At 33.4% G+C, this 21,274-nt stretch overlaps 1 long non-coding RNA gene across 4 annotated transcripts in view; it reads left to right on the top strand.

Annotated features, from left to right (window-relative positions):
* LOC150095126 (uncharacterized) overlaps positions 1–21,274 on the top strand; it is a 44,999-nt gene that overhangs the window by 8,009 nt on the left and 15,716 nt on the right. For 2 of the 4 annotated variants that reach the window (XR_016550120.1, XR_016550123.1), the window contains exons 1-2: positions 13,458–13,843; positions 18,373–18,475. This is a non-coding gene — a long non-coding RNA (uncharacterized LOC150095126). Of the gene's footprint in view, positions 1–5,557; positions 5,665–13,457; positions 13,844–18,372; positions 18,476–21,274 lie in introns of those variants that run through there. The other 2 variants (XR_016550122.1, XR_016550121.1) reach the window with 2 other exon arrangements.

Genomic DNA, 21,274 nt, shown 5'->3' on the forward strand with positions numbered 1-21,274 from the left:
TACATAAGAATTCTTCTACTCAAATTGCAAGTTGCTATCGGCCTGATGTTCATGTCAGGGCGATAGCAACTCGCTCCCTGCAGTAAACAACATGCCCTCCACAACAGCTACTATACTGCAGATGCACGAAAAACAATTAGTTTTATTATGTCCCTGAATAAGGTACAGAGACATTTGCAGGCTGTGTAATACAGTGCTTCCCAAACTTCTGGATGTCAGGGCCCCCTGTGCAAAAATTAAAATATTTCATGGCCCCACCTTGAAAAAAAATCATAATAGAGAGATATATTATTATAATATTTATTATAATAATATATTTGTATTTATATTCAATACAAAACATAACAGCGAATATTGCAAAAATCAAATGCATATATTACATTTTTTGCCTCTTACCGTTTGGTTCTGAAGACGATGCGGGCTGTTCTGGTAAAATATGAAATACTGTCTTTTTTTTTCGAGTCTGTTTCTGCTTCTTCTGATTGTTTGCGGGAATTTTTTTAAATTTTTTATCAGCCACTTATCCATCTCAGGGTTAAATTTTTTAACGTAGAATAGATCAAATAATATCACCACTTACTAATACTGGCATACCACAGACTGATAACATGAAATTAGTGAATATTACCTGAATAAGGGAATCCCCGGACCAGGAACATTTTTCTCTTTTGTGACTTTTCTCCCTTTAAGGTAATTAAGCCTAATGCAAAACAGACAGCAAAGGCAGGTTATTAAAATGTGCATATGATTGGTGCGGTATTAACAAAAGATCGCGCAACCAAAAGATAAAAGCATAGCTGACAATTGAGTTGAAATGCTAACTCTCTTCGACCAAATTCCATATGTGAAACTGCCATAACATTCGTTATATATATATATTACTTAGTTTTAACACTTTTACGAATTTTAACACGTTCGGTTGAATTTTATTGCTGCCTTGGGAAATCGAACTCACACAATACTTTTTAGTTAGATACTGTGTTTGCCCATGCAACATATGGTTTTGTTTCAGTCTATACAGCATAGTTTCTGTATGAGGGGACGTGATTCATTAATTAGTGTATTTTTATTCCAGTTGTCTCTAATTGCACTATTTGTTGAGAAATATATTACACACCCTCCTCATACCTTATTCACTGGCATAATAAAAGTACTTGTGTTTATTGCCTCTGCAGTATAATGGCTGTTAGGCAGGGCGTGTTGTTTACCACTGCAAGCAAGTTACTATCTCCCCACATGAACTTGTTTAAGCTTTTTTTCATGTGTGAAGTATATGCGAAACTTTTATCGGTAACAGAAAACTAGCTCGGATGACAGTGATAATATAAAACGAGTTTTGATATGTATATAAAGTCAATATTATTATTATTATTATTATTATTTGACACCTCCAGGGAGTCCAAAGACTCATCGAGGGAGAGTGTGCCAACAGCATCGAACGATTGGCCCCCTTCCAACTACTAACCGCGCTCAAACTTACTTAACTGAGCCATTAGTAGCAGAGGCTCTACCAATCGACCAACCTTTGCCGGCAGTCAACAGTCCCTGATTACGAATGCGTGATGAAAGGGACAGGAAGATTTGGAGCTTCCCTGGAGAGCATTCAAAGTAAATACAATTAACCACTGCTTTGAAATGAAACATATGAATAAGCAATATTTACTAATATTCATTAAGCGCCGAAATACGCAGGAAGCAAAGTTTGTGAACCAACACCAATGCGTGAATTTTTCCATTAAAATATAAAAAATAACAAAAAAGAAATAATAAAAATTAAATACGTTTCTTTTAAAATAAAAAAATCTACTTAGTCTTAAAATATTTTAAATTTGTTTTCATTATTTCACGGCCCCCCTCAACAAAACCTATGGCCCCCAAGGGGACCGCAGCCCACAGTTTGGGAAGCGCTGGTGTAATATATTTCTCAACAAATAGTGCAATTAGAGACAACCTGGATAAAAACGACACTAACTAATGAATCACATGTCCCGTCCCACAGAAATTACTGTATAGACTCGAGCAAAACCATATGTTGCCAGTGCAACATATGGTTTTGTTTGACACCACCCCGTCATGAACGTGTTAAAACTAAGAAATATATAGTGAATATGTTTCAGATATTATGCAATTCAGTTGAAGAGAATTAACATTTCAACTCAATTGTTGAAATGAGAGCTAACTCAATTGTCGGCTTGCTTTTGTCTTTGGGTCGCATGATCTTTTGTTAATACTGCACCAATCATATGCATGTCTTCATAGCTACTCTATCTCTACTGATCTACCATTGCTGTCCATTTCGTGCTCTGCTTTCACTTTTCGTTAGTCATTTGTGAAGGATTGTTCATTACGTGTCTCAAGTCTTGTAAATTACTGATCATTTTTGCTTGAAATAATCGGAAAGAAGATGACGTAATGTGGGTAGATGACTTTGACGATGCACCCAAGGAGACCTCTCTCGAGGCTGGAAGTAGTGATGGCGAATAGGAGCTTCTTGGTAAGTCATACCCATTTTCAATTTTTTTCTGAAAACTTTAGTTTCTGAAAATCCCCACATATATCTTGCCCCACGATTTTTTTGCTTTAAGTTTGGGAGAAAAAAATTCAAGTAATATTTGAGTAAATACAGTAATTTTTTTAGCTTTCGAATTCTTAAGTATGGATCATTGGTTAAAGACTGGATTTATAAAATGCAAAAAAGAGAGCAATATAGCAGATACAAGCAGCTGTAAGCAACAAGAAAACATTGATATTGTATCCCTCTCAATGATGATAAATTATTTAAATTAAGTAAAAATTTATAGTATCTTTATAAATTTTGTTCTATTGAAAATAAATCATATTTTTTGTTTACATGTACATCTAAATTCAAATAAAATAGACATTTAGAATGAAATATACTTTTTTATTTATTATTATTATTATTATTATTATTATTTTGATAAGGAGGTAATTGGAAATAATGTCAATTTAAGAGGAGGTACACAGATATCTGAAGTTTGAGAAACACTGCCCTAAAACATATAAAAAAATATGTTACTCCCATCTTAGAAATAATGCTGAAAAGAGAAAAAAATGTTGCTGCTGCTGAATTCCAATACAATACTATCCACTTAAATAAATGGACAAATATAGAAAACACTGAGCTTTTCTATGCTGAAGTATGAAAATACAAAGATGCATCTGGAATGAATCCATTTAAAGAAATTGCTCAGTGTGCAATAAATTTATTAATACTGCCAAATTTTAATGTGGAAATTGAACGAAATTTTAGTTTCATGAATGTAGTTAAAACTAAATTAAGAAACAAGATGGAAATGTATATTTTGCTATATTGTCATTCAAGTATGACCTCAGGCATAACAAGTGCTGTAAAGACTAACATTTACCAGCATTTACACTGAATAATATTGGAACAATGGCCACACATATAATAAAGATGAAAATCTAAGTGAAAACGTGGGTGAATTAAGTGCAGAAGACCACTTGGAAGATGTCTTTAGCCACGTAAATCTGTTTTCAGTAATTTTCCTTTGGCAGCATTATTAATAACATTAAAAAAATGTACTTGAATTTATATGAAGAGAAGATGCATAAAACATGATTTAGCTCTTTAAACATTTGTTTATAATGGCACAGAAAAAATTTTTGACTTTTTGTTGTCATGATTATTCAATTCTACTGAAACTGAGTGGAAATGATCACGTATCATTAATAAATAAATTCTTTCTTTTAAGGTTACACTGTGGTCAGCATTCATAGCAGTGGCAGCCAATGAAATTTTAAGTGGGGGTGTTGCCTATACAAAATAAAAATTTTAAAAAAAATTTTTTCCTAATCAGTAACCAATTTATTAATAAATAAATCTATAGATTTATTTATTAATTAATAAATTTAAAATTTCACCAGCCACCACTGATTCATAGTGAAGAATTTATAGAGACACAACACACATTAGAATAATAAATAAATGACCATGACCCACTGGTAAACGTATGAATTTTTTTTCAGGTCTCATTGACTGATAAACACCAATATAATAAGTAGTTAATAAGTTATCATACTGCTTCAACATTGATCGTCACACAGGGTAAAAAATTCACCATAGGTCTTCTCCTATTCAAAAATTGTTTTCTCACCAACCTGAAATCCCTTCATTTCTCTTCCTCATTTGATGATCCTTATAGTGCAGAATACAACCATTTGAAACTTAAAGATCTTCCATAATTATTGCCTTAAATGTCAACTTATCATTCTTCAGTGTGACAAAGATGACTCTGTGAATGTCAAAGCTACCAGAAATGAAAGCCTTTTCTATTTTTTACAAGAAAGATCTCACTTACTTTTAATAACATTCAGATCTTCAAACAAGTTCAGATTTCTCTTCTTGTGCTGAATTACATATCTAACCTTGCTGACACAAATTCACATCCATAACCTCTTTAGTCTCCAGTGTATCCATTTCCACTCAAGGTACTACTTCTCATCTGACCGTTTTCTAACACTGTCTAAATCTCAGATCTGTTCCTAAGTTAGAATATTTGGATGATGCTCCAAAAATCTCCCAAAAAATTCTTGATGTTATCCAGAAGAGGGCAGTCTAGGTTAATTGTTGTGCCCTCTTTCAGTCACACCTGTCATTTTATCATAGATATTCTATTTCTGCCTTATGCCTGTTCTGTATTATTTTATTCGATGCTGAACTGACTGTTTTATCAATGTTTTATCAACCTCTTTAGTCTCCAGTGTATCCATTTCCACTCAAGGTACTACTTCTCATCTGACCGTTTTCTAACACTGTCTAAATCTCAGATCTGTTCCTAAGTTAGAATATTTGGATGATGCTCCAAAAATCTCCCAAAAAATTCTTGATGTTATCCAGAAGAGGGCAGTCTAGGTTAATTGTTGTGCCCTCTTTCAGTCACACCTGTCATTTTATCATAGATATTCTATTTCTGCCTTATGCCTGTTCTGTATTATTTTATTCGATGCTGAACTGACTGTTTTATCAATTCTTCACTTTTTCTTAAGTCTTAACCTGCTGTTGGTCAACATTTATTTGTTGCCTCAAACATATTGAATCAACTTCTCATTTCCCCTTTTTCATTTCATTTACATCTGTGCTTTGAAACAGTCTGAGAACTGCAATCTCCAGTTCTTCAAAAAACATATCAGCAGGAACCTTCCTTCCTTCTCAATTACTTGGCCACATACAGCAGTGTTATATCCTAGGATTTGCTGCCTCTCATGTGTGGGACTGATTTATGAAAAAATATAGTATAGCCATGACATGACATGATAACCATTCTTAGTGGCTGTGAATGGTTATAGTGTGAAGGATTATATGATTAATAGCATTCGCAAAACCATTGGAACTCATTTGTGTCCTAGAGAAACTTGAAATAATCTGCTTTATTTGATGACATATATATATTCTTGTGAACAGTTAGTATTTTAATTAAAGAAAATTTTTTAATTAAATTTTTAATTTAGCAGTACATGTATTTTCTTTCCTTTCATATTTTATTGCATTTAATTAAAAATATCATGTTTTTTGTAGGGACTTTTGTACTTTTGCATCATTTTGCTTCTGTTGTGGAAGGAGAAGAAAAAGGTATCCTGATTCTGTTTTATTCACATATCTGGTAATAACAGATAAAAAGTAAGGTAATGCTATCTATTTTCCCTTTATTGATGTCTTTTCCTCATCCAATTGCTCAGAGATTAACATTGATTCAGATCAAGCCTCAAGATATTCAAGCCATTTACTCCAGATAGAATTGCATATTTCTATCATAATTCTGAATGGTGAAAGAAACAAAAGTGAACACCCAACAACAAAAAAAAACAATTATATTTGAATTCTTTATTCTTGAAATTGTGATTGTCATCACCTCAGTTATATGTTGTATGATATGTACATCATGTGATATATCCAGCATAATTACAACCAATAACCAAATGATATACAGTGATTGTTCAATTATTCACAGTTAACCAATCTTTGGTTGGTTTAATGTGTCAACCAGGGTGGCCAGTAAAAATTTTAAGTGGAGATGCCGAATATACAAAATAAGAAAAATAATTCATTTTTTCCTAATCAGTAATAACGAATTTATTAATAAGTAAATTTACATATTAAAAATTACTTTATTAAAAATATTTCACCCTCACCACAAACACGCACCAATAACAAAAGTTTCGTACACAGAAATAACTCGCACCAGCATACAATTTATCTGTAGTAACACTGCTCAACAAGCAGTGTCGGATTCACTTTTTACGTGCAGTGACAAGTGCAAACCAAATATCGGCGAGTCTAGCAGCAGCTGACCGAATGTGATAATTCTGACACTGTGTTAAATCGCAGTGCATTTTTCGTAAACTAAAGTGTTAATCGAACAATTCCAGTTATTAACTATCCAATCAATATTGAAACATAAGCTACAACCTTTAACATATTGTATTGCATTTATATAATGTAGTAAGCATTGTTATTATTTATAAACACAAACTAAATTTCATTTTTTTGTTTTTTCCTTGGGGGTGCTGCAGTGTTGCAGTGCTTATGTACAAGCCACCACTGGTGACAAACTGAAGTGTAATTAGATTTTCAGGTATCCAACCACTCAGTTTTAGTGGCTTTTAGTAGAATTCCATGAGTGTTCACCCATAGGAACCTGACAGGATTGTACATGAACTCTTGTGTCAGGTGTTTGTAGTATGCATGATGCGAAGGAATTGCATCAGACATACTACTGGCTAGAGGGACCAGAACAAGGGGTCATCCCTAGAAGTTGAATAAATGTGTGGTTAGTAGTGGTGTGAGGATTATATTTTTTGCTTGGAGAGTTGTGAATGAGTGGAATGGTTTACCAGAGTCAGTTGTGAGTGCTTTGTCTGTTAATGGGTTCAAGGAGAGGTACGATAGATTGTGTGGATAGATCAGGGTCTCTAATGATGAGTCTTTGGACTCCATGGAGGTACACGTATTATAATAATAATAATGATAATAATACAGTGACAACTCATTATATGATTAAATTTTATTTTCTCCTCTCATGCATCCTGTTAGGTTGGACAGGATCGGATATTGGATTATTCAACTGAGACCATATCACTTCTTTGACTTTTCTAACAAAAACCAAGTGTACTTCTAAAAGGTATATTCACTAATCTAAATATGATGGGATAGACCATGGAAAAGAGATACTTGTTTTCTGAGCAGAGAATAACTTAAAACAAGATGACATTTATTAGTTTTCTATTCATCTGATTTAAGAAGCATGCATTTATCTGATTATTTTGTTACATTTTTATCTGGCATAACATCTATTACAGGTCTACTTGATTTTTATATCCTTAAAAGCATGTAATAAGTAGAATTCGATTTTGTTAGGACAGTCTGGAATTGATTCAGTTATTGTTGCTTTTAATGCTATGGCTGCATCTGAAAAATGCTTGTAAGCTTCTTTGATCTTGAGATTGGCCTTTGAATTTAGAAAATGGGCTTTATAGTTTGTGGAAAAGATTGGGCACTACAGGGAATGCTTCCATTGATCATCTTCTGTGATTGCACATTTCACCATCACCAACCATATTTCTAACACCACCACAGATAATGGCATAAACTTCTAGCTGCCATTTAGGTCATGTGTGCAATAATATTAGCACTTGTATATTTGTTAAGTAATTTTTCTTCTTTTTTTTTCCTTTTTTTTTTTTTACCAGTAATGTAAGTTTTCATTTCCTGTTCATTATATCAATGATGCATATCACAATTCATATTTTGATGAATTGAACATTTACCATTGAAGTCAAGTGATCAGCAGTGGAGCACACAGGAGAGTATACTTTAATCTTTTCTTTCTTTCATCATACAGGTTCAGAAATCTGTTAAATAAAAGAAATGTTTCTATTATTTAAAAAGAAAGTTAAAATCAGTAAGTGTTTCATAATACTGTTTAATCTTTTTATTACTGATTTAAATATAGCATAAAAATTTAAGGAATTTTTTTATGCTTTGTTTTAGATACATTAGCCAAATTCAATGAAACGCAAATTTTTTTTAAAAAAATGAAATAATATAAAATACGTTCTGTTCATGGGTACTCAGGACAGAAAATTTGGAACTAGGTGCCTGTTGTGATCCCTAACATACATATATGTTCAACTTTGTGTAAGGTTGTAAAAGTTGCATCACATCTGTGCTATGTGTGTAGATAATAAGTATCATTATCATCAAATTCCTGACATATTCCATCTGAGGACATACAGGATTTAGACATGATAGTGTTACATGATAAAGTTACATAATTACTAACTTTTTATCAAAAATTTTCCTCCAAATTAATCTGTTATCTGTCAGGTATACAATATTATCAGATTTTATATTTCAGTCTTCTAAGACATGTCTTACTGAATCATTCCACATAGAGCTTAGTCTTCCACTGGAGCTTCATCCTGCCACCCTGGCAAAAAACACTTGTTTTGCTCACCTTTCATCTTGTGTTCTGTTTAAGTGACCATACCACCTCAGAAAGATTAGCTCTGGAAACACATTCTTGAATGCTAACAATGTCAAGTTCTTTCCTAATATTCTCATTTTCAGTATGATACTGCCACTGATACAATCTGTTCATTCCCCTAATCTTTCTCAGAACTCTCATATCTGTGTCTGTGATCCCCATTCTTTGACCAAGTGTTTTATTTCTAACCCAGCTCTCAGATCCATATGTTAAAATTGACTTGAACATATCATCTTATATACAGCTCATTTAATGTTTATATTAATTATTCTATTATTCCATATAAATTTATTCACTTGACTTCCTACCATACCAGCTTTGCTAATTCTGCTATTCCCATATTTTAATTGCGACTTAACTAAAAATTGTGTCTAAATAGCTGAAACGTTTTCTATAGTTTCTCCATTCAGAATGCCTGTTTTCACTCTTTGTCTTTTTATTGCTGATTTTCATACCAAATTTATCACAGCAGGTATTCAATTTAATCAGGGAATACTGCAGACTTATACTGAATTTGTTTATACTTAAATAAATCCAGTATAAGTAATTAAAATAATAAATCCAGTAATTTAAAGTATAATATCTGCATAACGTAATGAAGCTGAAATTAATATAGCCAAAATTTTGATACCAAGTTTAATGCCAGTTTCTTTTATAATGTGATCCATAACAATGAAGATAATATGCACCCTTATCTCACATCTGATTTAACATCAAACCTTCCTCCTCTACCTCTTTCAGTTCTAACTTGATTTACAACTCAGATATAGACTATATATATTCCTTGATATAATATCCCATCATTTACACCAATAACTGTTATGAATAGCTTTTCTATTGGTCCCTTGTCATATACCTATTTTTCAGATCTGCCAAATTTAAATACAGATCCTTGTTATATTCCCAAGATTTCTCAACTATTTGTCTTAAAGTGAAAATTTGATCCTGACCATCTCTATATGGCCTTTATCCAGCTTTTCCTTCCACAATTTTTCTTAGCCATTTCTCAAGTATAATTGCATAAATCTTACTAGGAACACTCAATATTGAAATTCCTCTATTATTCCAGAGGAATTTCACTATCAAGCATGGAGGAATTTCAAAATTGAACATGATTCTCATGTTCAATTTTATATCCCTTTTTATAGATGATGCTATGAGAGCTCTACTCTTCTCTTTTCATCTGGAATTTGACTCTCTAACTAGGAATATTAGCAGAGCTAATCTCAGGTGGTATGGTCACTAAATAGAATGGGAGAGAAAACATTAGCAAAACAAGTGTTCTCTGCCAGGTTGGCAGCAAAACGACCCAGAAGAAGACCAAGATATAGGTGGATTGATATGGTACAAAGTGCCTTAGACAATAGAAATATAAAATCTGATAATGTTGGAGCCTTGACAAGTAACAAACTGATTTGGAGGAAAATTGTAGATAGGAAGTTAGTAACGATGTAATTTTTTCATGTAGCACTATCATATCCTGTACACCCCTTGAGGGTACATGGCAGGAATTTGATGATGATGACTAGGAATATACTGAATTATACTTACATACTTTCATTTCTGGTCAAATATCATTAACTCCAGCTGCTTTTTCATAATTCAGGTTTTTAATGATATTTTTCTACTTCAAGTATTATTATTATTTATTATTACATGACACCTCCAGGGAGTCCAATGACTCATCAAGGCAGGGCACTTACTCTACAACTGTCTGCCTTCACCACTCGATTCACCAACTACAACACACCACAACTATAATCATCATCATCTACCCCAATGCCATCTACTGCCCACCACCACTAGTATTTTCACAGAAATAACAAACATCCATGCCCACAGCTGGATTCAAACCCACAGCCTTTTGGCTGGAGAGAAGACATAGAGCATATATATATATGTGTGTGTGTGTGTATGTATGTAGAAAGTATTTACCTTGGGTATAATAAATGTTAAAAATACCAAGCAATTTTAAACCTGGTTTTACTCCATTTCCCAAGTAAGCAAACAGACAAACAAGTCAAATTTGCACCTGCAAGTGATGCAAGTCTAGCTGATCCTACAGGTAGTGCAAGACCAAGGCAACTTGTGGTAAAGGTGGCATAAGCTCTGATCACTAATCTTATTATTTACCCTTAATGCCAAAACACATCTCCAAGCAGGGGATATATGATCTCCTCCTGAGATTTGTATTTAATAAGGTTAAAACACCTTATGGTAACTTGTTTTGGTAAAATACTTATAAACTCTGTATTACTAAAATCTTGGTATTTCTAGCCTTGCTCCCACTGATGAGACCTCAATAAAGGTCGAAACCGGTCTGGGTAGTAGTGGCCCCCCTTGCCTTTAATACAAAACATCATACATCCCCTGCTTGGAGATGAGTTTTGGCATTAAGGGTAAATATTAAATATAATTCTATAGTTGCTTATTCTTTTCTCAACTTTTTTTTTAAATGGCTTGAATATTTTTTGTAATTTCATTGTTTCATTGTTTCCTTTTTTAATCAATCATAAATCATAATTATTAATCCCACTCAGGTAAGAATGTGTGCATTGTACACAGGAGCACACCAGTAGTGTCCGGCGCCTGTGTGCAAAACTTAAGTTGGTGCCCCTATACCCCTTCCCCCAATAAAAAAATCACTTTATAAAAACATATCAGTGAATAAAAATGAAATACGAAATATATTAATTATAAGTCGATTGAACAAAATGCAGAAATTAAAAAAATTTATAAAAAACAATAAACATACAAGAAGAGTACAAAAACAACAAAAAATAATTTGGAAAAAAAAATAAAGTAAATAAATAATAAATAAATAAATAATAAAATAAATAAATAAAAGTAACTTACAAGTATATAAAATAGGAACATATTAAACATTAAAATTGGGTAAAGAAATAGGTAAATAAATATTTAAACCGAAAGAAAAATCACTTAGTGAATTTAACTTTTCTAGTTTTCATTAATGGAAATTCTCGAATAATATCATGTATATCAAGTTGATCCAAAATATCTGACTCTATTGATGTAATGGCACGATTTGAAAGTCTGTCTTGTACCATTGTGGAGCTCAAGTAGTTTTTAATAATTTTAAGTTTAGAAAAGGACCATTCCACAGATGCTACAGATACCGGTAATGACAAAAGAATCTGAAGAGCAATTGTAAAGTTGGGATAAACTGTGATTAAGTCGTTTGAATAAATATACTGAATTATCTCATATATATCGTTTTTAAAATTAGAAATAAACGGTTTACAGTGTAAAATTTCTCTGCATAAATCATCTGCGTCAATGTCTGAATAATTCTCATGTGTTAATTTTTGTCATAACTTTTTACAAGATAATAAATATTCTTTATTTTGTGAAGTACTTAACAAATACAAAAACTGAAATGAATTCATATGTTCTTTTAATAAAGTAAATCTTTCCTGCAAAGTTTATAATGTTTGATCTATTATGCAGAGAAAAAAAATTACTTTAATTGAAATTTCAGGATCTACTATATTTTCATGTTCATGATCAAATTGTGTTGTCTTTTTGCGTCGCCTTAGTGGTCTACTACTAAAAAATACAGATTCTGCATCAAATTTTGCTGCAATTAATTTTGAGCTTTCTACAATTTCTTTGAAAGTTTCATCAGACCTATTTAAATTTAGATCATTCACAATGCATCTAAAGCAAGTTGGAGATTCATTGATGAAGACTGCAGTATTTTGCTGAGAAAATTCACTTTATTTAAAATATCATACCAAATCTTTGGTGCCTTTTTTTTTTTTTTTTTGGAAAAGGAAAGTCACTAGTGGTGTGCCTCAGGGATCTGTTTTAGGGCTGTTACTGTTTAACTTATATATTAATGATATTGGTGAAGATTTGAATGGAGATATTCGGTTGTTTGCAGATGATGCAAAATTGGGACGAACCATGAAGAAGAGAGAAGATGTTGTGGCCTTACAAGAAGACTTGAATAAATTGAGTGGTTGGGCACAGGAATGGGGATGTGAGTTCAGTGTTGTAAAATGTATTTTAAAATTTGGAAAACAAAGATAGGATACCGAATTTATGCTTGGTGAGGCTGTATTGTCAGAGGCAGAAGAAATAAGAGATCTGGGGTTGATAGTGGATAAGGATCTGAAATTTAGGGGACACGTAGCCAACATTGTGAAGACAACGCAAAGGCTTCTGGGAATGATGAGGACACTGACTGCAGAAGTAGGGAGATTCTTGTTCCATTGTATAATGCTTTGATTAGGCCACATGTGGACTATTGTGCCCAGATTTGGTCACCTCGTTTTCAGAAGGACAAAGAGATGTTGGAAAGGGTCCGGAGGTGACTGACTGAGGTAGCTTCTAACCTCTGGAATGTCGAGTATAAGGAAAGATTGAGAAGATGCAACTTGCAGAGTCTGGTGGACAGAAGAGGGGAGATATGATAGAGACCTACAAGTTAGTAAGGGTTGTTATAGGATCGATGCTGGAGAGGTTCTACTTAAAATAGTGGGAGATCAGGGGAGAACCAGAAGTCATCCCTGGAAACTGTATAAAGAGGGTGTGGGTAGGGAAGTGAGAAGCAAGTTTTTTTTTCATATGGAGTTGTGAATGGTTGGAATGCCTCGCATGAGAGTGTGTTTAAAGGACCTCTCAGATGAGTCTTTGACTCCATGCAGTCTTGGGTAATAATAATAATAATAATAATAATAATAATTACATTAGCTGATATCATGCTTTGGCTGTCAGTGGTGCAAAGTTTGATTGAACATATTATCTTGAGGTATTCCTACTTCATCTAATACTTCCCAAAGGCCTTCTCAATAAATGCTTTCATATGCTTTTCTGAAGTCTATAAATAAATAAATTCCCAGCCTGGTTGGCCGAGTGGGTAGCGTATCCGCTCTCCAGCCAAAAGGCTGCAGGTTCAAACCCTGCTGTGGGCATGGATGTTTGTTTGTGAAAATACTAGCAGTGGTGTTGGTGGGTTGGTGTTAGATGGCATTGGTTGTAGATGATGAAGGTAGTTACAACCAGTGCCATCTACCATCGACCACCACTAGTATTTTCCCAAACAAACATCCATGCCCATGGCAGGATTTGAACCTGCATCCTTTTGGCTGGAGAACAGAGAGTTGCAGAGCAGGTACCTTCCCTTGATGAGTCTTTGGACTGCGTGGAGGTGATATGTAATAATAATAAAATGTGGACTGTAGATTATATTCCCAATTTTTTCAGTATCTGTCTAAGTGTAAAAATTTGGTCAACTATCAATTTATTTCTTCAGAATCCTGCTAGATGTCCACCTGTATTTTCTTCAGCACAAGGTAAGATTCTTTCTAGTATAATATCAGATAAAATTTTGTAGCCTACTGATAGCAGCAATATTTCCCCCCCCCATGATTTTCACATTGATTTTTGCTTCCCGTTTTTATATATTGAATGATTGGCAATTCTTTCCCTTCTGCAGGTACCTCTTCTTTTTCCATATTAAACTTATCCGCTTGTGTATATGAGTGCTTAATTCACTTCCTCCATATTTTGAATGAGTTGGGCTATTTTTCAATAGTACCTGGTGTCTTTGAGCTGCTTTATACTTTCCTCTGCTCCAGCTAGTGAAGATTTAAATATTTCTGGGTGACAAGTATCATACTCTGTTTTGTTTGTTTAAAAGGTTCAGCAGGTTCATCATAATTTAGGAGTTCGTTAAAGTACTTGCTCCACCTGTTTGCTATTTTATCTCTTGTGGCTAGTATCTGTCCATTGCTGTTGTTGATTATTGTTGTTTTCCTATGTGGGCCTGTTTTTTGGTTTTTAATTTCATGGAAAAATTTTCCAGGGTTATTTATTATAAAGTATTTCTGGATTTCTTCAGTCTTTTCACATAAACATTTTATTTTCTGTTGTCTTATTATTTTATTGTCTTCTTGCTGCTCTCTTCATATCTCTGAGCGGCATGCATATTAGTTGAGTAATTAAGCAAATCCTTCTTTTTTGTTTTTCTTTACTACCAATTCATATTCTTCATTAAACAACCATTTTTTTATACTATACAGTCATCCCTCGACTTATGTCCATTCGCGTTACATGCTTTTGAAGGTACATCCGTGATCCCATAAGGGAATAAATAACATTTTCGGCTATACTTTCTAACAAGACGCAAGCGAGAGTGTAAAGTAAAACATTTCAGCGGTAATCTCCCTTGGTGGTTACACATGTCTTCAACAGTTTCGCTGTTGACTTTGTGTTTGAGAAATGAGTTATTTGTATATTTATCATTAAATATTTTGCGATGTTTTGTGCAACATGGCCCCTACATGCACAATCAAAAAACCCTAGTGAAGAATCACAGAAAAAGAGGCAAGCAATTGATCTTGAAACGAAGTTGCAAGTTATAAAGCATCATAAAGCTGGTAAGCCCGTCATTGTGATCGGCACATGACTTCGGATGGTCTCATTCTATAGTGACGACCATTTTGAAAATAAGGATAAAATTGTAGATGCTGTGAAAGGATCTGCTTCCATTAAATCGACGATACTGACCAAGCAATGACAAGGTCCTATCGGTGATATGGAAAAGCTACTTGCATCCTGGATAGAGGACCTGAATCAAAAAGCAGCGCATACCCTTAGCACTGTGACCATAACCACTAAGGAACTAAGTCTCTTCAACATGTGTTGAAGGAGAAAGCAGAACCCGATTATGACTACAAATTCAACGCTTCTTCCAGTTGATTCATGAGATTCAAGCAGCATTTTGAGCTGCGTATTTCAAAAATTTATTGAAATCTGCAAGTGCTGAGAAGGCTGCCAAGGAGTTTGTGGAAAAATTGGATAAAACTATTATGGAGGAAAATTATTTGCCACAGCATATATTTAATATGGATGAAATGTTTCAGAAAAAATGCCCAAGCAGACATTCATCTACAGAAAGCTAAAAACCTATACCTAGTTTCAAAGCTCTTAATGCCTGTATTACGATTCTGTTACTAGTAATGGATATAAACTGAAACCATTTGTGATATGGCACAGTGAAAATCCACAAATCTTCAAAAATATTAGGAAGCATAATCCCAGTTTGTTATCGGAGCAATAAGAAGTCGTGGATGACTCAAAAATTTGTTTGAGGATGCCTTAATCAACTGTTATGAGAGTGAAATAAAAAGCTATTTGTGTAAGAAAATGTGGAATTTAAAAATTTTATTAATTCTCGATAATGCAACAGGTCATCCGTCTTATAGCAGTGATGCTCATCAAGTTTAAAGGTCATGTTTCTGCCCTCCGAACACTACTTCATTGATCCAAGAACTTCCCTGATCCAACCGATGGATCAGGGGAGTTCTTGCAGTGTTTAAGGCTTATTATCTACAGAGAAACTTTTTGCTACTGAAGGAAATGACCAGACTCTCATGCAATTCTGGAAAACATTCAATATTTATCATGCTATTAAAAAATATTGCTGTTGCTTGGGACGAAGTGACCCCTCAATGTATCAGTGGCATATGGAAAAAAAGATATTAAAAAGGTTTCTGAATGATATTGGAAGTTTGTAAATAGTGGGCCTAGCCAAACAATCTGAATCTCGAAATGAATGATGACGACATAATTCAACTCAATAGAGAGTTCCCATGAAGAGCAGACCCAACAAAGAATTGGCCGAACTGGATTGTTAAACAATTTTATAGTGAAGGTTCTTGCAGAAATGTTCTCAAAATGGCTGAAGACATGGACTCCAATGTTGAATGCCACTTAATAATAGAAATGAAGATGCGTATGCTTGCTATGAACAAAATTTATGATGAAAACAAGAAGAGGAATAAGCAAAACACATTGGACATTTTTCATCAAAACAACAATGGTTACACCAGAAGAGCCACAGCCTGATCGTTGACACAGGAAAGGTGATGAAGATGTGATTGTGGAGGAAGATTTGAGGTGATTATTCTCCTGTTTTATAGTGGGCAGTAACACACAGTAAAGTTTTATAATAAGGTTTAAAAAATTGAAATGACAGTATGCTTATTACATTAAGTCCCTAAACCCCTACAAACTCTGTTGGTTTAATGTATCAACTTATGTCCTGTCGGATGGAACGGAACTGGACGTAAGTTGAGGGATGACTGTATTTTACTTTGAATTCCAAATGAATTTTCTACTGCTACTTTTATGCTATCCTTGATTTCATGTTCAATATGTTCACGTGTTCCAGATGTTTTCAGTATTTTTATTCTCTGCATATTTCAATTTCTGTTTTAATTCAAACTTATATTTCTTCTCTCTTTAGTTTTAACTAGTTTGGTAATATTGTATCTCAGTTGATTTGCATGTGCTGAAAAATATTTACTGTTTATTTTAAACTATAGCACTAATTATAAAATGAGATTTTTAAGAGCATTTAAAGGGTGTACAGAATTGGGCCATATAAAAAAATGAAGACATCAGAAGAGAGCTGGGTATTTACAACATAAATGAAAAGATCAAGGAATATAGAGAGAAATGGAAATAGCATCTATTTATGATGGAATGAGAGAGAGAGAGAGAGGAAGGAAGGAAGGAAGACCAGCTGCAAGATAGAAAGCCAGAACAGACAAATGCCTAATCTTTGAAGAAAGGAAAATGGTTACTATCACATTCAGCCTCTCTGAAGCTCTTGATATTCTGAATGCAATTCCTTTATTTTTTACTGCTTATGATATGGTCTATTTAATTGTGTGTCCATCAGAAGATTTTCATGTTTGTTTGTGTATGTTCTTTTTCATAAATATAGTGCTGCTTATTATTAAATTTCTGGATGCACCCAAATTAAATCTTTCTTCATTAAGCCTTTGGCTTTCAATATATTTTTTTTTAATATATTTCTTCTTTTTCAATATTTGCCAACATAGACTAGATCATAATTTCTACTCTGTTATTGCATTAGTAATTGCTTTCTTGATTATTTACCATATCTTGAAAGCTTGATTATTCTGTCTATACAAGAGCTCAGCAACTGTGCAGGGAAGAGCTTAACTGAATTGGTTTTGAATTGCATAGGTAAGAAAAGAAGGAAAAAATGATTAGGTTGCTATCAAAGAGGTCGCATAAATTAGCTGATTAATGGATTAGCTAGATAGATAATAATATTAGCCTTCCTGTAAAGAGCCAGTATTTGGCCATTTCTCAGTTTTGTTATTGAATGGATACTCATTTTGTATAGTCTCCCCCCCCCCCCCATTATCATTCTGTAAAACTTTCAGTTTTCTGCCTGTTTTTGCATTCACTGTTTGCTGAATTATTTTCAATATACACTCGTTGTCGCATTCTGTTTGTTTTTCTGGGCTTGTTTACTTTTACTTAGATTATTTTGTTGCTGTTATATATTTTTTTTCTCTCAGAGCTGTTTTTGTTCATTAAATGGCATCTTCCTTGCATTGCATATTCACATGCTTGTTTGATCCACACTGGTTCTCTGCTTAAAATCAATATGTAATTGTTTTTAATTTCATATTTGTCATCTTGGAATATATTTAAATTGTATAATTGTGTAAGTTCAATTCATGGATGAGTATAAGATGAATAAAAAGTGATAAAAGATAATTTTCATTATGTTGTGAGAAAAAAATACAGAAATCACACGTTTAATTTATTTTACCATTTTATAGAATTACATTGAAAGATCATTATGAGTTTACTACCAAATTGAATTTTTTTTTTCATGCATTGTCATAACTTATAAACTTAGAATTTTATCTGTTTACATTGAATGAAAAACTCCATATTTTATGAGGAATGATTTTTATTTATCACATCTTTGTTGCTCTTTTTAAACAGTGTGTAGCATATGTAGTTGCAAATAAATTTCATCTTGTCATTTTAGATGTATCAGGACCTTTTCCAAATATTTATAATGCAGGATTTATAATCCGATTAGTTGAAAAAAAGGCTTCTTCAAACCAGAATATGTGACTCCACATGAAAAGGTAATTTCTAGATTAAACACATGAAATTTTGAATCATTATTTACATTATTGTACCATTGACAATTTAAAGCATCAAACTGGTATTTGCTTATATGCCACTGCCACTTCTAAGTTCCGTAATGCTTACATGTTTCTATGCTACATAAGTTAGTCTGGCCTGGGCAGTTGAATTGTGTGGATATATAGGCATTCCGGTAAAGTCGTTCTGAATGGCATGGAAGCATTCTGTCATAAATCAGTAGCAGTCAATGTATTAAACAAGAATGTAATTTCTTGGCATTTTTAATTTTATTGTAGTTAATTGTATTTATAGCATAATGTATGAATAGACAAGACTAACAAATCATAGTTCCTGTATATCATACAAACTTATTCTTGGTACTTTGAATTACTGTTTACTATTCTGATGCTCCTTACTCTTTTTCACTCAGCAGAAAACAGTTTCACAAAACACATCTCTTACCCCCTACAAAACAAACTGGCCAAGTGTATGTTGCTAGATATAATTTCTGTGATTCTGGAAAAATTGTTTTATGTAAATATAAAAGCAGAATCAGACTTAATTTCAAAGAATAATTAAATTTCAGCCATATTTAAGTTAACCAATATCATACTAAAGTTGTGGGTATTTAATAAAGAAAACTCAGGTTATCAAATGGCAAAACAAATCCACTATATAAAACAAAATTAGCATGCATAATACACTGGCCTCCTAGCTTTAGTTGTTTCTTCTTAATTTCAGTCTTCCCAATTTTGTTTTCATTTTTGGATTACGAATATGTAAATATCTTAGTACTGTTGGATCTTGAATGAAAAGATTTCCTTAAAGAAATAATTTATTCAGGATTCAACAAGTTTTAGCTAAACAACAATGAAAATGCTTGTATGTAGGTAAAGATACAAATTGTTTAATGAATCATATGCTAGTATTATTTTATGTAATATTACTTAAAGGTAAACAATGTCATTTTTTTGTAAGAATTTTTAATGGAAGAAGTATCCTTTATAAGATATATGTTAAGGCATATAACAGAAGTTCAAAGTCCGCTAATGAAAATCTCAGGTGAATTGTGTAGCCTACAGCAAATTGTCTACGTGCAGGGTGGCACGTGCTCGGTGTTTTCCAGGAAGACTCGGCATGCACACAGAATTCTCCAGGAAGATGCGAATAGAAAAAAACGACACGTGCACAAAAAGAGGGTGCCAGGCAGAAAGGTATGGGAGTGAAGAGGGCACCAAAGGTAGTGGATATAAAAGGGGGTTTGTCCCCCTTTCAAGGGTCTTTTTGTCTGTTTTGCTTTGGAATTTCTTCTGAAGTCAGGGTGAGTTCGAGATCTTATCGATAGCGTGTAGTTATTCACGACCATCATTTCGAGATGTCGTATGGAAGGAATCGACGAAGAGATAATCAGCAGCATTCCGAGCAAGCTTGAAGGAACTGACCGCCATATACGTCCACATGGATCGATCCAAGCCATGCTGTTTCTAGTCCACGATGGGAAAGAAAGGCAGAACAATGAAGTCCAAGCATAGCCTGTGAGACAATCGTCTAGAAGACCAGACATTCCATGGGACGAAGTAAGGATAAGATGACAGAATGAATATACTTCCAGAAATATGGTAATGTTAAGAAAGAGAGGAATATTGTGATATAGAAGAAAAGAGATGTCATGTTTCAGAACTTATACTTTTAGGAAAAGGACTATAGCAAACATTGGATAGCAGTGTTTTAAGTTTTACGGCTATTTCTCAAGTAATTAATTGAATGAATTATAGTTTGAATTGTTGTGAGTAAGGATCTATAAAGTTACTGATGTGATTGAATTAATTTGAGAGATTGTGTAGACTAGTAAGGATATTTGGAGGATGCTAACAAATTTTGTGCTATGGAATTAACCTATGCTTGAATTGTTGTATAAAATACAGTTGCTATGTTTAAGCTTTTTACTTAGGATATTTATATTCCAATTGAGTTATTCTTGTAAATGTGTAACCTTAGAAATTTAATAAATATATCTTGAATATCTTAACCTGGTTTGTGCCTTGAATTGAATCCAATGCACCGCTTGCTAATATCTGAATCCGAGTGGGATAGAATTATTTGACAGAGACCACAACTGCAAACTAAAGCAAATTAAGTGACATAGATAAACTGAGATAAGAAGCAATTAGTAAATTGATTAACTTAGTATATTTTCTGAAGATTTCCTTGGTTAAGAGGAATTTCTAACCTAGGAATCTGGCTGTCACAGCTTGATCAAATAAATATTGCCAGAACCTGATTTAGGAGATGACTCTAGATCATTGTTACTGAGGATAGGGCTCCTTTCAGAGGTCTATTCTTTGTTAATTATTTAATATATTTAATCATTCTAAGAATTGGCCAATTGTCTAGATAGATTTTACAGTAAATGCGAGAGTGCAGTGTTATGTTAGTTCAATTGAGTATAGACCATAGAAGTATATAGTTAAAGTGATGACACTACACAGTGATAATTTAAGACTAATAAAATAGGAAGAAGAAGAACGCAATAAAGATATAAAATTAAGGAAATATCATTACATAACAGTACAGTAATAGAAAACAACGTTTAAAGGAATGCACAGAACCGATCAGGGCTTCTGACCTAATATCCAATCCTCACCTTCTGGTTTTGCACCCTGTTGGGTATCTACCTGGATACTGTACGAACAAGGATGGGCTGGCAATTTGGGATTTAGCCAACCAAATTGTATTCTTATTGGCTTAAACCAAAATACAAAATGATGGTACAACATGAAATTTCATGCCGGCTGGGG

The sequence above is a fragment of the Typopeltis vanoorti genome, chromosome 21 (assembly GCF_054136105.1).
Source record: "Typopeltis vanoorti isolate ZY-2024b chromosome 21, IOZ_Tvanoo_1.0, whole genome shotgun sequence".
NCBI classification, from domain to species: domain Eukaryota; kingdom Metazoa; phylum Arthropoda; class Arachnida; order Uropygi; family Thelyphonidae; genus Typopeltis; species Typopeltis vanoorti.